Below are 18,980 nucleotides of genomic sequence, written 5' to 3' on the forward strand. Positions count from 1 at the left end.
ATCCTTTTAAAATTTCTGTTTATATTACTTAAACAATCAGCTTATAATAAAATAATCATACCTCTAATAAATGTATATAAACATCTGAGGTGTCAAGAAGGAAGGGACAGCCTCTTCTCTTCAGAGAGTCCCACAGGGGGCTACAAGGATGATGAAGGGACTAGAGCACTGCCCTGTGAGGAGAGGCTGAGAGACCTGGAGCTGTTTAGTTTGGAGAGGAGAAGACTGAGAGGGGGTCTAATAATTGTCTATAAATACCTGAGGGCTGGGGGTCAGGAAAGAAGGGCCATCCTCTGATCACTGTGCCCTGTGATAGGACAAGGGGCAATGGATGTAAACTGCAGCACAAGAGCTTCCACCTCAACATGAGGAGGAACTTCTTCACTGTGAGGGTCACAGAGCACTGGAGCAGGCTGCCCAGAGAGGTTGTGGAGTCTCCTGCTCTGGAGACTTTTAAGAGTGATCTGGATGCATTCCTGTGCAACCTGTGCTATATTCTATGGTTCTGCTCTGCTCTTGATATCTGGAGGTCTCTTCCAACCCCTGACATCCTGTGATCCATGTATAATAACAATAAACTAGGTTGGAAGAGACCTTCAATATCATCGTGTCCAAGCCTTCAACCAATCCAACCCACCTAAACAACTAACCCATGGCACCAAGCACCCCATCAAGTCTCCTCCTGAACACCTCCAATGATGCAAATATTTGAGATAGGTAACCAGAATACAATACCAATGTAGATCAAATGTCTGAGCAATTTTAAACACATGTTATCTTCTTTATGTGAAGATTGAAAAACTAACAGTTGAAGTGGGGGGTGTGGGGTGTGGAACTAGTTTTTGAGTGAGTCAGTCTCTAAGCTGGTTCATCATACAGCTACAGGAATGCTAATATGAGCAAAAAGAAGGGAAGGGCTGGCACCTTGAAGGAGCAGCTCCACATTGTGCCCACTGAATGATGATGGAAATGAGATCTCTGTAAGCAAAGAAGGCTGTGCTGCAAAACTCCTCAGCCACTAACTTTCTGCAAGGTTGCACCTGGATCCCTTTGAGAGGTGAACTTCTTTGGAGATGTACTATTCAGCAAGAGATGCTAGCACAATAAACAAGAAAGCAATAAAAATCTTCCAGCCTTATGCAGCGCTCACTGCTCTGAGTGCCTGAGCAGCTTTTCGTCTTCAGGTTTGTCCAGCTATGGTGCTTTGAGCCTGGCAATAGTCATTGTGTGTGTTTAAAAGCTCTATCATACAGACTTGCTGGTTGAAGAGCAGGGGCAATGGCCAGTGCCAGCTTTATTTCAGCTCTCAGTAACCAGCTTCAAGATACTTGCTGAAGTGCACTGAGAAGTTCAGCAGAACAGGAAATTGAAATGGGCTTTCCCATCTTACATACTGGTGAAGGGTTTTCCTTTCCCAGGATTATACTACTTCCAGATCTGTACCTTGAAAACCACCTGAGGATTTTAGCTTCTCCAAATACACAAGATAGAAAGAATGAGTAGAGAGTCTTTGCTCTGAGGAGTAGTGACACTTGCATCATTTTTGAGTAGGGCTTCCTTGATGGGACAAACATAAGGCAAGCAGCAGAGGGCAATGCAACACACATAGCAACTGGGACAGGAAAGCTCAAACAGAATTGGCTCATACTTGGTTTGGGTGAGAGGAAGAGAGGTCTGCTTTTATAAAAGCAACAGTTTCCCTCAGCCTGCAGATTCCAGTTCCCCCCAGCCTGCAGATTCCAGTTCCCCCCAGCCTGCAGATTCCAGTTCCCCTCAGCCTGCAGATTCCAGTTTCCCCTCAGCCTGCAGATTCCAGCTTCCCCTCAGCCTGCAGATTCCAGTTCCCCCCAGCCTGCAGATTCCAGCTTCCCTCAGCCTGCAGATTCCAGCTTCCCCCAGCCTGCAGATTCCAGTTCCCCCCAGCCTGCAGATTCCAGTTCCCCCCAGCCTGCAGATTCCAGTTCCCCCCAGCCTGCAGATTCCAGTTCCCCCCAGCCTGCAGATTCCAGTTCCCCCAGCCTGCAGATTCCAGTTCCCCCAGCCTGCAGATTCCAGCTTCCCCTCAGCCTGCAGATTCCAGTTCCCCCAGCCTGCAGATTCCAGTTCCCCTCAGCCATCAGATTCCAGTTCCCCCCAGCCTGCAGATTCCAGCTTCCCCTCAGCCTGCAGATTCCAGTTCCCCCAGCCTGCAGATTCCAGTTCCCCTCAGCCATCAGATTCCAGTTCCCCCAGCCTGCAGATTCCAGCTTCCCCTCAGCCTGCAGATTCCAGTTCCCCCAGCCTGCAGATTCCAGTTCCCCTCAGCCATCAGATTCCAGTTCCCCCAGCCTGCAGATTCCAGTTCCCCCCAGCCTGCAGATTCCAGTTCCCCCCAGCCTGCAGATTCCAGCTTTCCCTCAGCCTGCAGATACCAATTTTCTTTCCACATCTATGGGGAGCTCACATATCATAGCAGGCTGAGAATAAGTTTATAGAGAAGCAAGATCCTGGCTCTGGGTAGACAAGAGAGAGTGCAGGGAATGCAAATATCTGTTAATTATAAGTATCTTTATATTTGTGCTACTTGTACAAATGCAATCTGCTTTATTTTTCAGCTGTTCCCTCAAGTATGCCTTGGCCTCTGAAGATGTTTTTCATGTAAGACAACACAGATGTGTGCTGTGTCATGTTCCAAGTGTCCAGCTTAGGGCAAGTAGAGCTCATTCATTAGAGGGATAGAAATACACATTTCTAAAAATCATCATTACAGCACAGAACTATTTTTGAGGGTCAATTTGTTTGAATGAATCTTGAAGTTCAAGGGCAAATTCTCTTCTGTGGCTACAATGAGGTTGATATTTTACAGACCTAGGGCTGGTTATCATCAGCCTTTTCCCCAAGGATACAAAGAAAGGTGAGGCAGGAGGTTTCTGCCACCTCGTGTTTCCCATAACATTGGGCCTGATGATCTCTGGAGGTCCCTTCCAACTCTTAACATTCTGTGATTCTGTGATGTGCTGACTAGGCAATCTGGAGTCATTCATAGAATCACAGAGAATAGAATAGAATAGAATAGAATAGAATAGAATAGAATAGAATAGAATAGAATAGAATAGAATAGAATAGAATAGAATAGAATAGGCCAGACCAGACCAGACCAGGTTGGAAGAAACCTTCAAGATCATCGTGTCCAACCCATCATCCAACCCCATCTAATCAACTAAACCATGGCACCAAGCAGTTGTTTTGGTTGGAACAGACCTGCAAGATCATCAACTCAAACCATTGACCTACCACCATCATGGCCACTAAACCACCTCCCAAAATGCCATGTCCTCTTATTTCTTGCACACCTCCAGGCATGGTGACTCCCCCATCAATGGCTGTCTTGGCTTCTGCAAAGGCCTCATCTCCCACCTTTCCTAACTGACTTTTTTTGGCCTCCCTAAATGATGTTCACTGCACACCAAATTACCAATGGATTTGCATAAGCCTTAAGCCTTTAGACAGATCCCAAGAGGATGCACTCCTGTAGAATAGAATAGAATTAACCAGGCTGCAAGAGACCTTTGAGATCATCGAGTCCAACCTATCATCCAACACCATCTAATCAACTAAACCGTGGCACCAAGTGCCCCATCAAGTCCGTGGGCAGAAGATACAACTGAGCAGTGATATATTTCCTATGACTAAAACATTTAATTACTGAAATTCTGCTTCTTGAGACTCAGCAACATGAAAGATTAGTGAAAACAAGCAGAAAGTTAAGTGGCATTTAGCATACCAAATGAAAGGGACTACCAGAGGGTGAACTTTCCAAGCAAATTGCTTTAAAAGGTCTTTTTTTTTTTCCCTCTGTGAACAAGAAAACATCTCTCTGGAACAGAAAGCACAGTACAGACCTTCAGACTGCCTGAAAACTGCTGAAAAGGGCAGTTCTGGCTGTGACAGGTTTTGAGCAGGGAAAAAAGATAAATCAGGGGGGTTTATTCCTACTCAGAAGGCACTGAATCCTCTCCTGTGAGGACAGACTCTGGGAGTTGGGGCTGCTCAGTTTGGAGAAGAGAAGGCTCCAAGGAGACCTAATTGTGGTCTTCTAGTATCTGAAGAGGGCTACAAGAAAGCTGGGGAGGGACTTTTTAAGGTGTCAGGGAGTGATAGGACTGGGAAGAATGGAAAAAACACTAGAAATGGGTAGATTGAGATTGGATGTTAGGAAGAAATTCTTCACCATGAGAGACTGGCACAGGTTGCCCAGGGAGGTGGTGGAAGCCTCATCCCTGGAGGTGTTTTAGGTCAGGCTGGATGTGGCTGTGAGCAACCTGCTGTAGCGTGAGGTGTCCCTGCCCATGGCAGGGGGGTTGGAACTGGCTGATCCTTGAGGTCCTTTCCAACCCTAACAATTCTATGAATTGAGCTTTTTTAAGGGAAAGGCAGTTTTGGGGCAATAACTTTCTTGCCACACTGCACCTGGTGTGGTTCTGTCACATGGAAAGGTTATGTGATAGCAAGAGATTCTTTTAGAAATCAGTCTCTTGTTGCAATGCATTTTACCATCTACAGGATGATGCTGTTCAGCATGATAAGGGGGATGAGAATCTGATCCCAAGGAGGTCTAGTAAGGCGTGCCTCAAATCTAAGGTGAGGGCTGCATGGCATCACTCAGGTTTCACTGAAGCATTTGATGTGGTGCCACGTGGTAAATTATAGTGGACTGAAGGTAAAGAAATGGTAAAAGGAGAGTTTAGAGCAGGTGTTTCCCCTTTTGTTATTAGGAGTTAGCTAGGAGGCTATTCAGGATCAAGGGATTGTTTTGAGACCTCATCTGGAGTACTACATTCAGTCTGGAGCCCTCAATATAGGAAGAACATGGACCTGATGGAGAGGGTCCAGAAGAAGGCCACAAAAATGATAAGGGGGTGGAGCAGCTCTGCTAGGGGACAGACTGAGGGTGGTGAGACACTGGCACAGGTTGCCCAGGGAGGTGGTGGAAGCCTCATGCCTGGAGGTTTTTAAGGCCAGCGTGGATGTGGCTCTGAGAAACTTGCAGTAGTGTGAGGTGTCCCTGCCCATGGCAGGGGGGTTGGAACTGGCTGATCCTTGAGGTCCCTTCCAACCCTACAGATACTGTAATTCTATGAACACTGAATGTTAAAAATTTCTGAATTCTAAAAGGCTTTTCTGAAGGCCTAAAAAAAAAGCTTCTGCCTCTGTCCTAATTTCAGTGCTGCCTGCAAGAATGGCCAGAATTCTTTTAGCAGCGTGTTCAATAACTGCTCCCCAGTCAGGATAGCTTTTGTTGCTGATCCAAGATTCCCTTATCTTGGGTGGCAAATAAATAAATAAACAAATAAATCTGCATTTTAAAAATGATCCTGCCTCCCAGGACTTCAAAGAGTTTCCTTCTGTCTGTGACTAATGTTAGCTAAAACACACACGAAGGTGTTCTCCTATCACAAACAACAAATAATCCACAGACAGTTCTTACATGAAACGTCTTGCCTGGATTCAATAAGAACAACAACAACAAATCACATTGCTCTATGCTGATCTGACACCCATGTAGCTTCTTTGTCTCTGGAGTCTAGACAGCAAAATTTGTGTTGTGTCCCGTTTTTCCTTAGGGAAAAAAGCCAACCAACCATAAACATTCAGGTTGGAAGAGACCCTTAGGATCACCAAGTCCAACCATTAAGCCTACTCTGCAAGGTTCACCCCTAAACCATAGTTCCAAGCACCACATCCAAATCACCTTTAAACACAGCCAGGCTTGGGGACTCCGCCACCTCCCAGGGCAGCACATTCCAATCCCTGACCACTATTGAGGTGGTGGAGTCGCCGTCACTGGAGGTGTTCAGGAGGAGACTTGACAGGGTGCTTGGTGCCATGGGTTAGTTGATTAGGTGGTGTTGGGTGAAAGGTTGGACGCGATGATCTTGAAGGTCTCTTCCAACCTGGTTTATTCTATTCTATATTGCCATGAGAAAATGTTTCCTAATATCCAGTCTAAGCCTACCCTGCTGCAGCTTGAGGCCATTCCCTCTTGTTCTGTCACTAATTACCTGTGAGAAGAGACCAGCAGCAGCCTCTCCACAACCTCCTTTCAGGTAGTTGTAGAGAGCAATGAGGTCTCCCCTCAGCCTCAGAGAAAATCTTTATTACAGCTTCTTAATATATGCCTCCCACCTGCAAACCTGGGCATAGTCTTAAGTTCTGAGGACCAGGAGAGCACTCATTTGCATCTGAATACCAAATACCTTTTATGATCATTACCATCCTAGAATGGGAAGCAGAGGCTTTCAGGGGTCTAGCTCAGGAATGGCAGAAGAAGGCAGAGCCAACTGTATGTCCCAGGACAAGGTCCTTTCAGGTAGTTGTAGATAGCCATGAGGTCTTCCCTCAGCCTCCTCTTATGGATGTAGCTGTAGGCTGTGACAGTTTGTTCACAGCTGCAGAAACATTGAGCTATTTATAAACATATCTGGGTTAAGCAATTGCCATTAGAGTGTTTTTTATTCATTTAAATGAATTTAGCTTTTTTTTTTTGCACACTCCAGATGATGCATTATGCAGGGTGACAATTAAACAATAATAAAGACATTTGCATAAAGAAAATGCTACATTTCAGTACCTGCTCCACATTATTAGCCCTTCTTAATCTGCTTCTTGCTGCACCAACAGACAGAAGGATCAAGAAGCTCCCCAGCTGGCCAGATGACAACCACCTCAGCTCCCAAGGAGCTGCTTAGACAGATTCTCAGCCAGCCCTGCTGGAGGAGGCTGAACAAACCAAGTACACACAAATCCAGAATGCTCCTAACACACACCTAAATTGGCAGCATAAATCCTTCCCTCCCTCTTTCATGACTCAGTGCAACAGATCCTCATGTCAGCAAAGGCTCTTCGTTCCACCTCTACTCGCTTCCATGCATGCAGGTGCAAAGCACAGCCCAAGAAAAAGCATCAGGCTTCGGGAGCTGTCAGTCCAGTCTCACTCCACTGCTTGGAGAACTCTCTGAGCTTAAAAAAATAGATAGATAAATGGGGGGGGGGGGGGGGGGGGGGGGGGGGAGGGGGGGGATTAAAAGCAAAAGGGGAAAAAATACATAAACGGCTGGCACTTGGTTTAAACAGGCCTGGTTTGCCTTCCTCTCAAGCAATGAATCAGCAATGAAACAGAGGTGACTCACTAAGGGAACCCAAAGCGTGATTTCTCCTTCCCATGTGAGCCTGCAGGAGCCATCCATGCTCTAAAGGTGGGGGGAAACCTAGCCTGCAGTTTAATAATCCATTTCCACAACGCTGAGTCAAAACTGCCTGGAAGTGCAAAGAGATTCTTACGGAGAGCCAGAGCTGCCCTCCTAGCTGGCTAACGCAGTAAGAGTGTATAAATAGTTGCACTTGGCAGATAGTTTGTGTCAACACAGTATTGGACTTGCCAGCATCTGGGTAGCGAGTGTCGGATGAGAGAGAGCAACTGAGTGGCTGCTAGCAGAACCTGTTGCTGCCGTCTACAAAGTGAATGCTCTGGACAGTATTCAAATCCACCACACCTACAGGGGTGCCCAAGGCGAGAGTTTATTGATCACCAAGACCGTTTGAGAAGAGAGAACTTAGGTCCCTTCTGACTGATTCTGTGGTACTCTTTGTGCTCTGAGCTCTTGCTGACGGTCCCTGGCCTCTTTCCATCACCTTCCTGAGGAACTCAGTACCGCATCTGATGGAGAAAGCTTCTAGCTAACCCCAAATTTCTTCTGTAGCTGCAAGCAGGCACAGGCACGTCCAGAAGTCACAAACACACCTGTTAGCCAGGGCAAGATGCTTCCCAGCGCTGGCTCTCCCTAAAAGCCTGAATCTGATCTTGCAAACACCAGGGGCAAAGGAGCAGCCATCTGGGCTGCAAGAGACAGCAGAGAAACAGGGGGAGAAAAGGAGGGGGGGAGGAGTATTTTCTTAAACTAATTTACCAAAGCACGTATCTCCAACTTCCAACTCCACCCTCTCCACACAACTCCTCCTCCTTTCTTCTGCTTCCCATTTATCACAGGGAACACTTCATCAGGAGCCTCATATCAGCATATCCTCGTCTATTCGTAGGTTGTTTCAATTTGGTATTTGCTCAGCAGGATTACTTCCCAGGGAAGTGGAGATGGCTGTTCCAATTCCCCACCACACTTTCTCTTCAAGGAAAAAAAAAACAATAATTAAAAGAATTGTGGCTGAATGTTTTCTTATTTAAGTTTTGTTTGCAATTTTAGAGGACTGGCAGGGAGGCTCTGGTTGCATAAGGACTTCTCTATTGCTCTGAGCCTAAAGATTACATTATAAGAAGTGTTCAACTAAGAGTCACTGAATCAGTAAGGTTGGAAAAGACCTCAAAGATCATCAAGTCCAACCTGTCACCCAACACCTCATAACTACTAAACCATGGCTCCAAGTGCCACATCCAATCCTTGTTTGAACACCTCCAGGGATGGTGACTCCACCACCTCCCCAGGCAGCACATTCCAATGGCCAATCTCTCTTTTTGGGAAGAATTTATTCCTCACATCCAGCCTAAACCTCCTCTGGCACAGCTGCACAGCTTGAGACTGTGTACTCTCCTTCTTGAGTTGGCCACCCAGAAGAAGAGACACACACACACAGCCCCCCCCCCCCCCCGGCTACAACCTCCCTTCAGGTAGGTGTAGACAGCAACAAGATCTCCCCTGAGCCTCCTCTTCTCCAGGCTAAGCAACCCCAGCTCCCTCAGCCCCTCCTCACAGGGCTTGTGTTCCAAACCCTTCACCAGCTTTGTTGCCATTCCAGCTCATAATCCATTACAGAATACAGAATGAACCAGGTTGGAAAAGACCTCTGAGATCATCAAGTCCAACCTATCCCCCAACACTAACTAAACCATGGCACTAAGTGCCTCATCCATCCAGGCTCTTTTTAAACACCTCCAGTGATGACAACTCTTGTTCTGGTGCTGCTTGCCTGGGAGAAGAGACCAACCCCCTCCTGGCCACAACCTCCCTTCAGGCAGTTGCAGAGAGCAAGAAGGTCTCCCTTGAGCCTCCTCCAAAAAAACCAAAACCCACCAACAGCTCATGTGCAAAAAAAAAAAACCAACACCCAACCCAAACAAAACAAAAAAAAACCCTAAACAAACCCAACCAACCTGCAAACAAACCCCAAATAAACCTGAGAAGCATATGCAAAGCAGTTTTCATTTGCTGTTTCTCCCACTCTGGTAGCGATGTACCTGCAGCTCGATTTGGCAGACTTGCAGCTTTCACACATTTTTCGCTGGAGTCGTTTGGATTGCAGCTCCCAGCTCCCTTCCCTGCTTTTATGTTGCTTAATGCAGCTCCTCACAAGCACACCCAGGATCTGGGGGGATATTAAAATACCTTATTTCTTTTTCTGCACAGCAGGAGCTCAGGTTTTAAATCGGGTATCTAGGCAGTGTCTCCGCCAACTCCTGCTTACTGGACATAAACCCAACCAAACAAAATCAGAATCAAGTGGATTGAGCTACCCAAACAAATCATAACTCATTTTTTTCTCTAAATATGTTTCTCTTACATAACTGCCCTCCTCATTCAATTTAAAAAGGACATTGAGACACTTGAATGTGCCCAGAGAAGGGCCACGAGGCTGGGGAGAGGTCTGGAGCACAGCCCTGTGAGGAGAGGCTGAGGCAGCTGAGGTTGCTCAGCCTGGAGAGGAGGAGGCTCAAGGGACACCTTCTTGCTCTCTACAGCTACCTGAAAGGAGGTTGTAGCCAGGTGGGGGTTGGTCTCTTCTCCCAGGCAAGCAGCAGGCCGAAGAAGAGGACACAGTCTCAAGCTGTGCCAGGGGAGGTTTAGGCTGGAGGTGAGGAGAAGTTCTTGCCCAGAAAGAGAGATTGGCATCTTTCTGGGAAGAACTTCTTCCTCACCTCCAGCCTAAACCTCCCCTGGCACAGCTTGAGACTGTGTCTTCTTTTTCTGGAGTTGGCCACCCAGAAGAAGAGACACCCCCCCCCGGCTACAACCTCCCTTCAGGTAGGTGTAGAGAGCAATAAGGTCTCCCCTGAGCCTCCTCTTCTCCAGGCTAAGCAACCCCAGCTCCCTCAGCCTCTCCTCATAGGACTTGTGTTCCAAGCCCCTCACCAGCTTATATGTTCCCCAAAAATGAGATATTTTTTTTTTAACCTGTATTGATTTGGGAGTGGTCCTGAAGTAGCATAAGCTCGTGGAAGGACTATTAGCATAGTATATTTGTACAAGGACAATGTATATTTTAATCTGCTCCTAATGGTGATATAATAATAGGTTTCCCCATAGAGAATGACAACATGATTTCCAACTTCTGAATTAATAATCTTGCAGAATAGTGCAGACCATTATTTCACTCCATTCACATGCAGGAGGCAGATACTTTATTGTTTTTTTTTGTCTTCCCATGCAAGTAAGGAACCTCTAAAACAAATCAAAGGTGTGTGGCAGAGAGCAGGGAGAACTAATTAACTCCAGGCGAGTAACCCAGGAAAATTAATGTTGAATTGGGGGTAGTTCAAAGCCTTCGAGGGTGACAGTTTAAAATGCAGCATGTATGGCCTCGAGTGGTTAAGAGCTTGTAAATTGCTCTATTCTTTTCAGAAAGCATGAAACATCAAAGGCAAGGGGAACTGGAATGGATCTGTATATGCAAAGTGGCAGGAAAGGGAAAGGAAGAGCTCTCGCATTCACAGAAGGGCAAGATGCCTTTAAGTCCTTCAAATCTGTACAGGAAGAAACCATAGAGTTACAGAATGGTCTGGGTTGGAAGGCACCTCTGAAAATCATCTATTCCAACCCCTCTGCAGTAAGCAGGATATCACAGTACCACTAAGGTTGGAAGAGACCTCAAAGATCATCGAGTCCAACCTGTCAGCACAGACCTCATGACTAGACCATGGCTCCAAGTGCCACATCCAATCCCCTCTTGAACATCTCCAGGGATGGTGACTCCACCACCTCCCTGGGCAGCGCATTCCAATGACTAATGATTCTCGCAGTGAAGAACTTTCTCTTCACCTTGAGCCTAAACTTCTCCTGGTTACAGTTTGAGACTGTCCCCCCTTGTTCTGGTGCTTGTTGCTAGAGAGAAGAGACCAACCCCTTCCTGGCTACAACCACCTTCAGGTAGTTGTAGCGAACAATGAGGTCTCCCCTGAGCCTCCTCTTCTCCAGACTAAACAATCCCAGCATCTTCAACTAGATCAGGTTGCCCAGAGCCCTGCTGAGCCTCACCTTGAATATCCTCAGGGATGAGGTCCCAAACCCCCAGGCAACCTGTGCCAGATTTCCACTACCCTCATTGTGCAAAACGTGTTCCTGACATCCAATCTAAATCTACTCTTCTCTAGTTTGAAGCTTATTATCCACGACCATCCCACTGGTTGTCCTGCCAAACAAAAAGATGTTAAGAATAAAGAAAAAGGCAGTTTGGCAGCCAGTCTGATTTGTGCTGCATGTCAAACCTCATACCTCTGTTCCTCTTTTCCCCTGCATTTCAGCAGCTGTGGGGATCAGGGAAGAGTAGAGGAAAAGTCTTAAGAAGTTCTTCCCAGCAAGAGAGATTGGCCATTGAAATGTGCTGCCCAGGGAGGTGGTGGAGTCACCATCACTGGAGGTGTTTGGGAAGAGACTGGATGGGGTGCTTGGTGCCATGATTTAGTTGATTAGATGGTGTTGGGTGATAGGTTGGACTTGATGATCTCAAAGGTCTTTTCAAACCTGGTTAATTCATTCTATTCTACTCTCCTACCTGTTTTTATGCACTAGGAATATAGGATATTAACATCTAGTTTGAAGGCATTGCCCCTCATCCTGTTACTCCAGACCCTTGTAAACAGTCTCTCTCCAATCTTCTTGTAGGGCCTCCTTCAGGTACTAGAAGGCTGCTATTAGGTCTCCCTGGAACCTTCTCTTCTCCAGACTGAACAGCCATGGATGCAGTGAGATCATCAAAGGAACACATGCAGGCTCCAGGCATGCCAAATTCTCCTTAGTGGCTGCTCTCTCCTGTGACAGGTTCTTCAGTGTACAACATGTCCTACATCTAAGGTTCCTCTTTTTATAGTACTTCCAAATCCAGTGTTTCATTAATCAGAAACAGGGATGAAAGATGGTTCTGAATCACTGATGTCAAGTGGCACTGTGAAGCAAATGTGATCCTAGACACACCAGGAAGTTTTCCCCAGGACAATCATGGAATCATGGAATGGTTAGGGTTGGAAGGGACCTCAAGGATCATCCAGTTCCAGCACCCCTGATATGGGCAGGAACATCTCACACTAGTTCAGGTTGCTCAGAGCCACATCCAGCCTGGCCTTCAAAACCTCCAGGGAAGGGAGCTTTAGTACCTCTAAAAAACTGGTGTGGAAAGGAATTGAAAAAGGGCCACAGAAATAACAGGGCTGCTTGTACTACAGAAGAAAGTTGAGTCTTGTTCTTCTTACGCCTGCTGGATGTGGAATGCTGAAGGAGAAGGGGCAAAAGAGAAAGGAAACTCTCAAAAATGGTCTCTAGAAAACATCAAAGTGAAAAAGAGATACAGTCACTGAAGGACGAAAGGAGTAGGTATTGACAAGCCCTGAACAGATGCAACCAAGAAACTAGAGGGCTTCTAGCAATGTAGAACAGAACAGAGTAGAACAGAACAGAATACAACAGAATTAGCCAGGTTGGGAAAGACCTTTGAGATCATCAAGTCCTACCCATCATCCAACACCATCTAATCAACTAAACCATGGCACCAAGCACCTCATCCAGCCTCTTCCTAAACACCTCCAGGGATGGTGACTCACCACCTCCCCAGGAAGCACATCCCAATGGCCAATCTCTCTTTCTGGGAAGAACTTCTTCCTAACGTCCAGCCAGAACCTCATAGCTGCAACAAGAGAGGGAGAGAGGGACAAACAGAGTGACAAACTGGTGAGCAAAAGGGAGCAAAGCAGGAGTTGAAGAGAAATCTCTTTTCTGGTGGTTTGGGTCATGATTCTCATCATTTGTTTAGGTTTTGAAAACATTGACTGAAAACTCTTTCATAATATCATAGAATCAGTCAGGGTTGGAAGGGACTACAAGGATCATCTAGTTCCAACTCCCCTGCCATGGGCAGGGACACCCCACACTAGATTAGCCTGGCCAGAGCCTCATCCAGCCTCAGCTTAAACACCTCCAGGGACAGGGCCTCAACCACCTCCCTGGACAACCCATTCCAGGGCTTCACCATTCCCATGGTGAAGAACTTCCTCCTCATATCCAGCCTGAATCTCCCCACTTCCAGCTTTATTCCATTCCCCCTAGTCCTATAATCATCTTCCTTTCATCATCTTCAATGCAGAAAGAGTGCTGACTGGGAAAGCTTTAGGCAGAATAGCAGTGAAGTATTTTACCTCTTTACATCTTGAAACTTTCAGTGCTATTTCTTGGTCATAGAAGAACAATAAAAACTGATAAATGACAGCAATAACATTAAAAATACATGGTGCAAAACTGAGGGGCACACTTTATCATGAGAGCCTAGAAACACTTTTGATGAATGCCAGTCTGCCAACAATGATTAACTTCTGTTGCACAGGCATTTAAAAACTACCTGTCTCCTGGTTTAGGAACAGAGCTGTCTCTTCAGACAACTGCATTCTAGTAGAACAAATAATGGGCATTGATTCCATCTTAAACATGCAGATGAATGCTGCCCTTTCCCAAGCAGCTTCAACTCTGTCTGCTGTTATGTCTAAGGAAAACATACAGCATTGAAATATGTTGGTAATTAGAATAGAATAGAACAGAACAGAATTAACCAGGTTGGAAAAGACCTTCAAGATCATCAAGTCCAACCCATCATCCAACACCATCTAATCAACTAAATCGTAGAATCAATAAGGTTGGAAGAGACCTCAAAGATAATCAAGTCCAACATATTATCCAACACCATCTAATCAACTAAATCATAGAATCAATAAGGTTGGAAGAGACCTCAAAGATCATCAAGTCCAACCTATCACCCAAGACCTCATGACTCCTAAACCATGACACCAAGTTTCACTTCCAATCCCCTCTTGAACACCTCCAGGGATGGTGACTCCACCACCTCCCTGGGCAGCACATTCCAACAGCTAACAGCTAGCAACTCTCTCTATGAGGCACCAAGTGCCTCATCCAGTCTCTTCCTAAACACCTCCAGTGATGGTGACTCCACCACCCCCATGGGCAGCACATTCCAATGGCCAGTCTCTCTTGCTGGGAAGAACTCCTTCCTCACCTCCAGCCTAAACCTCCCCTGATGCAGCTTGAGGCTGTGTCCTCTTGTTCTGGTGTTGGTTGCCTGGGAGAAGAGACCAACCCCCTCCTGGCTACAAGCTCTCTTCAGCCTCCTCATCTCCAGGCTAAGCAACCCCAGCTCCCTCAGTGAGGATGAAAGGTGGAGACTTGCTGCCACATGGCACATTTGTGTTTTTCCAAAGCTCTCAAAGCATTTCTAAACCAATATTTTATTTGCTATATCATCACTTTCCGCTCTGGCAAGGGTTACTGGCCCTGCAACTTCACTGTAATTTATTTTAAATGCTACTCCCTCCATTTTATTTTTGTCCTTTCTCCATCAGAGAGAGTGAACCATGGACTTTTAATATATATATACACACACACTGTACAAAGCTGTGATTGGTAAGGCTTGAGTTTGATTAAGCAGATAGTCATTGTTCCTTTCCATCCCAAGCGGGATCAAGAAAGGAAAACCGAATAGAAAAGGTTAGCAAAGTCATTTAAGAATTAATGTGATTAAAATCCACCTCCCTCTGGCTGTACCCAGACCTTTCAAGAGCAAATGGCAAATATATTCCAGCCACTGGCATGCAAAGGAGAGAGAATAAATCTCAGAGAAATGAGAAAGGTTAATGGGAGACCATAGCAAGGAAAGAAGATTGTCTCATGAATTCAGTTCACAACTTTGATATCTAAGGTTAAAAGTAGAAACCAGAGGCCTTGAGACACCTGGAAGTGGAATTATGTCATTGAAACAAGAAAATGGAGAAGACAAAGGGTTTTTAGTGCAGATGAGTCAGTTATACACACCTGGAAGAGGAAGAGAAGTACTTACTGTGTTGGAAAAGCTTCTGTAGTAGCTGGGCTGGACACTGTGTTTTGCTATATTAAGGCAGCTTTAACTTTTGCAGGTTTCCTACAGCGTGATCACTTGGCAAAGCCATTCTCAGCAGTCAGAAATCCTCTCTTCCTTTCTTCCAAGGGGATGCATTCCCCAAGGAAGTCTAGAGCCTCCATTTCAACCTTAATGAGTTAAAACAAACAAGTAAAGCTAAGGACAGAGAACAAAAGAGTTTGCAATGGCTTTGGGCTGTTGCTAACATAGAACGAAATTGGAGTAGCTTGCAGCCACCACCAACTCACTCCCAGTTCTTTATCCAGAATGAAGGAATAGAATAGAATAGAATAGAATAGAATAGAATAGAATAGAATAGAATAGAATAGAATAGAATAGAATAGAATAGAATAGAATAGAATAGAATAGAACGGAACAGAATGGAATAGAATAGAACGGAACAGAATGGAATAGAATAGAACGGAACAGAATAGAACGGAACAGAACAGAACGGAACAGAACAGAACGGAACAGAACAGAACGGAACAGAACAGAACGGAAAAGACCTCAGAGATCATCAAGTCCAACCTATCACCGAACACCATCTGATCAACTAAACCATGGCTCCAAGTGCCTCCTCCAAGCTCTTCCTAAACACCTCCAGGGACAGTGACACCACCACCTCCCTTGGGCAGAACATTCCAGTGGCCAATCTCTCTTTCTGGGGAGAACTTCTTCCTAACATCCAGTCTAAACCTCCCCTGGCACAACTTGAGACTATGTCCTCTTGTTCTGGTGCTGGTTGCCTGGGAGAAGAGACCAACCCCCACCTGGCTACAACCTCCCTTCAGGCAGTCATAGACAGCAATAAGGTCTCCCCTGAGCCTCCTCTTCTCCAGGCTAAGCAACCCCAGCTCCCCCAGCCTCTCCTCACAGGGCTGTGCTCCAAACCCCTCCCCAGCTTTGTTGCCCTTCTCTGGACACCTTCCAGCATCTCAACATCTTTCCTAAACTGAGGAGCCCAGAACTGGACACAGAACTCAAGGTGTGGCCTAACCAGTGCTGATTACAGGGCAGAATGACCTCCCTGCTGCTTCTGGCCACACTACTCCTGATGGAGGAAATACAAGAAAGGTTGTGCAAAATGTGATTCTTCTGATTTTAAAGGAGAAAAATGATAAATGTAGTCCGGGTTTTCATAAAGCTTGAAGCCTTTCTGCAGAACATGTATATATATATATATCTTAAAAGGGCAATTAAAATGTCAGGATAAAATAGAGAAGTGCTTGCTGAAGCTGCAGGAATGGTTGTTCATACACTTGGCCAGGAGAGGGACTGCTGAAGTCTGAGTCATGCTCTGCCCAGCTGAAGCTGCCTTAGCTCTGCAGAACAGGCACCTCCAGGGCACTGCTGCTGTCAGGTAAAGAATTTTGCTTTAGCTCCTAAACGGCAGGATGAAAGCTGTCCCTCTGCAGATGCCGTTCAGGGCTCGAGCTTTCCAATATGTGCACACCCCCTGACATGTTGCATTCTCCTCTAATGGAGGAAGAGATTTATTTAGATTTCAAATGGCAAAGAAACTCTTCCAGGGCTTAAGTGAATTCATTAGACAGCAATTACAATACAATCAGTCCCAGCAGTATTCAGGTTGTCTACAGGGAGGCTGACACCAGTAGTCAGGCAATTGCTGATCTTCCTCTTCCTTTCTCTGCCTCCCCTACCCACCAGGCAAGCCTTTGGCTCTCTCTAGTCATTTTCTGGTTTATTTAAGGAGTATGAAGTGGGCCACTAGTTCTCCTGACACCTATGAAAACACAATGATCATCACTGTGACTTCCACACCTTCTGTTTACCAACAATAGGGCCAGATCTCCAAATAAATCTCTGAAATGTGTCTATTTATCATCCCTCTATCTCTCCTTCTGTTTAATGACCTAATGCAGTCTGCTTTCAACCTTCCTCAATTTACAGACCTCTGAAAACCTCCCAGTGGAAATATATAGTGAATTTAAGCCTTCTAACAAAGCACTTTTCATGGTTCCATTTCTCAGACCCCTTGGGGAGGAATCCACAGACTTCCCAAATTAAAAGCCACCCCAGTGTCCAAGCCTCAACTTGATTGCAACAAGCCAGGGAATGTGTCCTGTAGCTGTAATTGTACCACCTGATTTTACAGATCTCCCTGGAGGCAGAAGGATACAATTCCCATTTAAACTGTGTCCAGTTCTGGGCCCCTCAGTTTAGGAAAGATGTTGAGATGCTGGAAGGTGTCCAGAGAAGGGCAACAAAGCTGGGGAGGGGTTTGGAGCACAGCCCTGTGAGCAGAGGCTGAGGGAGCTGGGGTTGCTTAGCCTGGAGAAGAGGAGGCTCAGGGGAGACCTTCTTGCTGTCTACAACTACCTGAAGGGAGGTTGTAGCCAGGTGGGGGTTGGTCTCTTCTCCCAGGCAAGCAGCACCAGAACAAGAGGACACAGTCTCAAGCTGTGCCAGGGGAGGTTTAGTCTGGATGTTAGGAAGAAAGTCTTCCCAGCAAGAGAGATTGCCCATTGGAATGTGCTACCCAGGGAGGTAGTGGAGTCACCATCACTGGAGGTGTCATGAGAAGGGCAACGAAGAGTCGCCCTCACTGGAGGTGTTCCGGAGGAGACTTGTTAGGGTGCTTGGTGCCATGGGTTAGTTGATTAGGTGGTGTTGGGTGATAGGTTGGATGTGATGATCTTGAAGGTCTCTTCCAACCTGGTTTATTCTATTCTATTCTATTCTATGAGGCACTTGGTTCTATGGTTTAGTTGATTAGATGGTGTTGGCTGATAGGTTGGACTCGATCTCAGAGGCAAAGTAGAAACAGCAAAATCTGCACACACTTTCTTGAGCTTTAACCCACAAACTTCAGCCTATAGGTAACAGACTCCATCCCCCACTGCCACAAATCCTTTTAATCAAATTAACAAACACCTACAAAGTTCAAGCATTCCTCTTTGCATTTATTGTGCTGAAGGGAAATATTATTCCCTTTTCTATTGCCAAAGGTGTCTGCTACCCAAGTGGGGCAGGTTGAAATTACCCCTCCAAAATAAAATTGCCAGACTAGCTCAGATAAGAGCAAAACAGAATCATAGAATCAATAAGGTTGGAAAAGACCTCAGAGATCAGCAAGTCCAACCTGTCACCCAAGATCTCATGACTAACTAAACCATGGCTCCAAGTGCCACATCCAATCCCCTCTTGAACACCTCCAGGGATGGTGACTCCACCACCTCCCTGGGCAGCACATTCCAATGGCCAATGATGAAGCAAAACTACCATCTAGAAATATGGGATGGCATGAATATGTACAAAATAGAGAATATTTGCATACCTTTACAATTCATGAACATATATTTATAAGCAACACAAGAACCCCCCCTGCACAAAACCAGGGAGATACCAACAGCTTCCTCCTCTTTTCCCCCTTCCCCCTTGTACACAGGACAAGAGAAAAAAGAGGATAAAAGCAGAGAGTAGCTTGCTAGTACTTAGCCACAACAAGAATTCAGCCAAGGTCAGCAACAGCCAAGCAAAAGCTACCAGCTAAGCATCTGCTAGAGTGAAGAAGCCAAAAAGAGAGCAAGAGTTAGTTTATACAACTAACTTTATGTCTGTGGTCAGCCCAGTGTGATGAGTTAGACTTCATCATTATTCTCCCCTTTTACATCCACTTGGAGCACAGCCCTGTGAGGAGAGGCTGAGGGAGCTGGGGTTGCTTAGCCTGGAGGAGAGGAGGCTCAGGGGAGACCTTCTTGCTGTCTACAACTACCTGAAGGGAGATTGTAGCCAGGTGGGGGTTGGTCTCTTCTCCCAGGCTACCAGCACCAGAACAAGAGGACACAGTCTCCAGCTGTGCC

Source organism: Melanerpes formicivorus, unplaced genomic scaffold (genome assembly GCF_026170545.1).
Source record: "Melanerpes formicivorus ecotype bairdi unplaced genomic scaffold, bMelFor1.0.p_v2 SCAF_4, whole genome shotgun sequence".
In the NCBI taxonomy this organism is placed as follows: domain Eukaryota; kingdom Metazoa; phylum Chordata; class Aves; order Piciformes; family Picidae; genus Melanerpes; species Melanerpes formicivorus.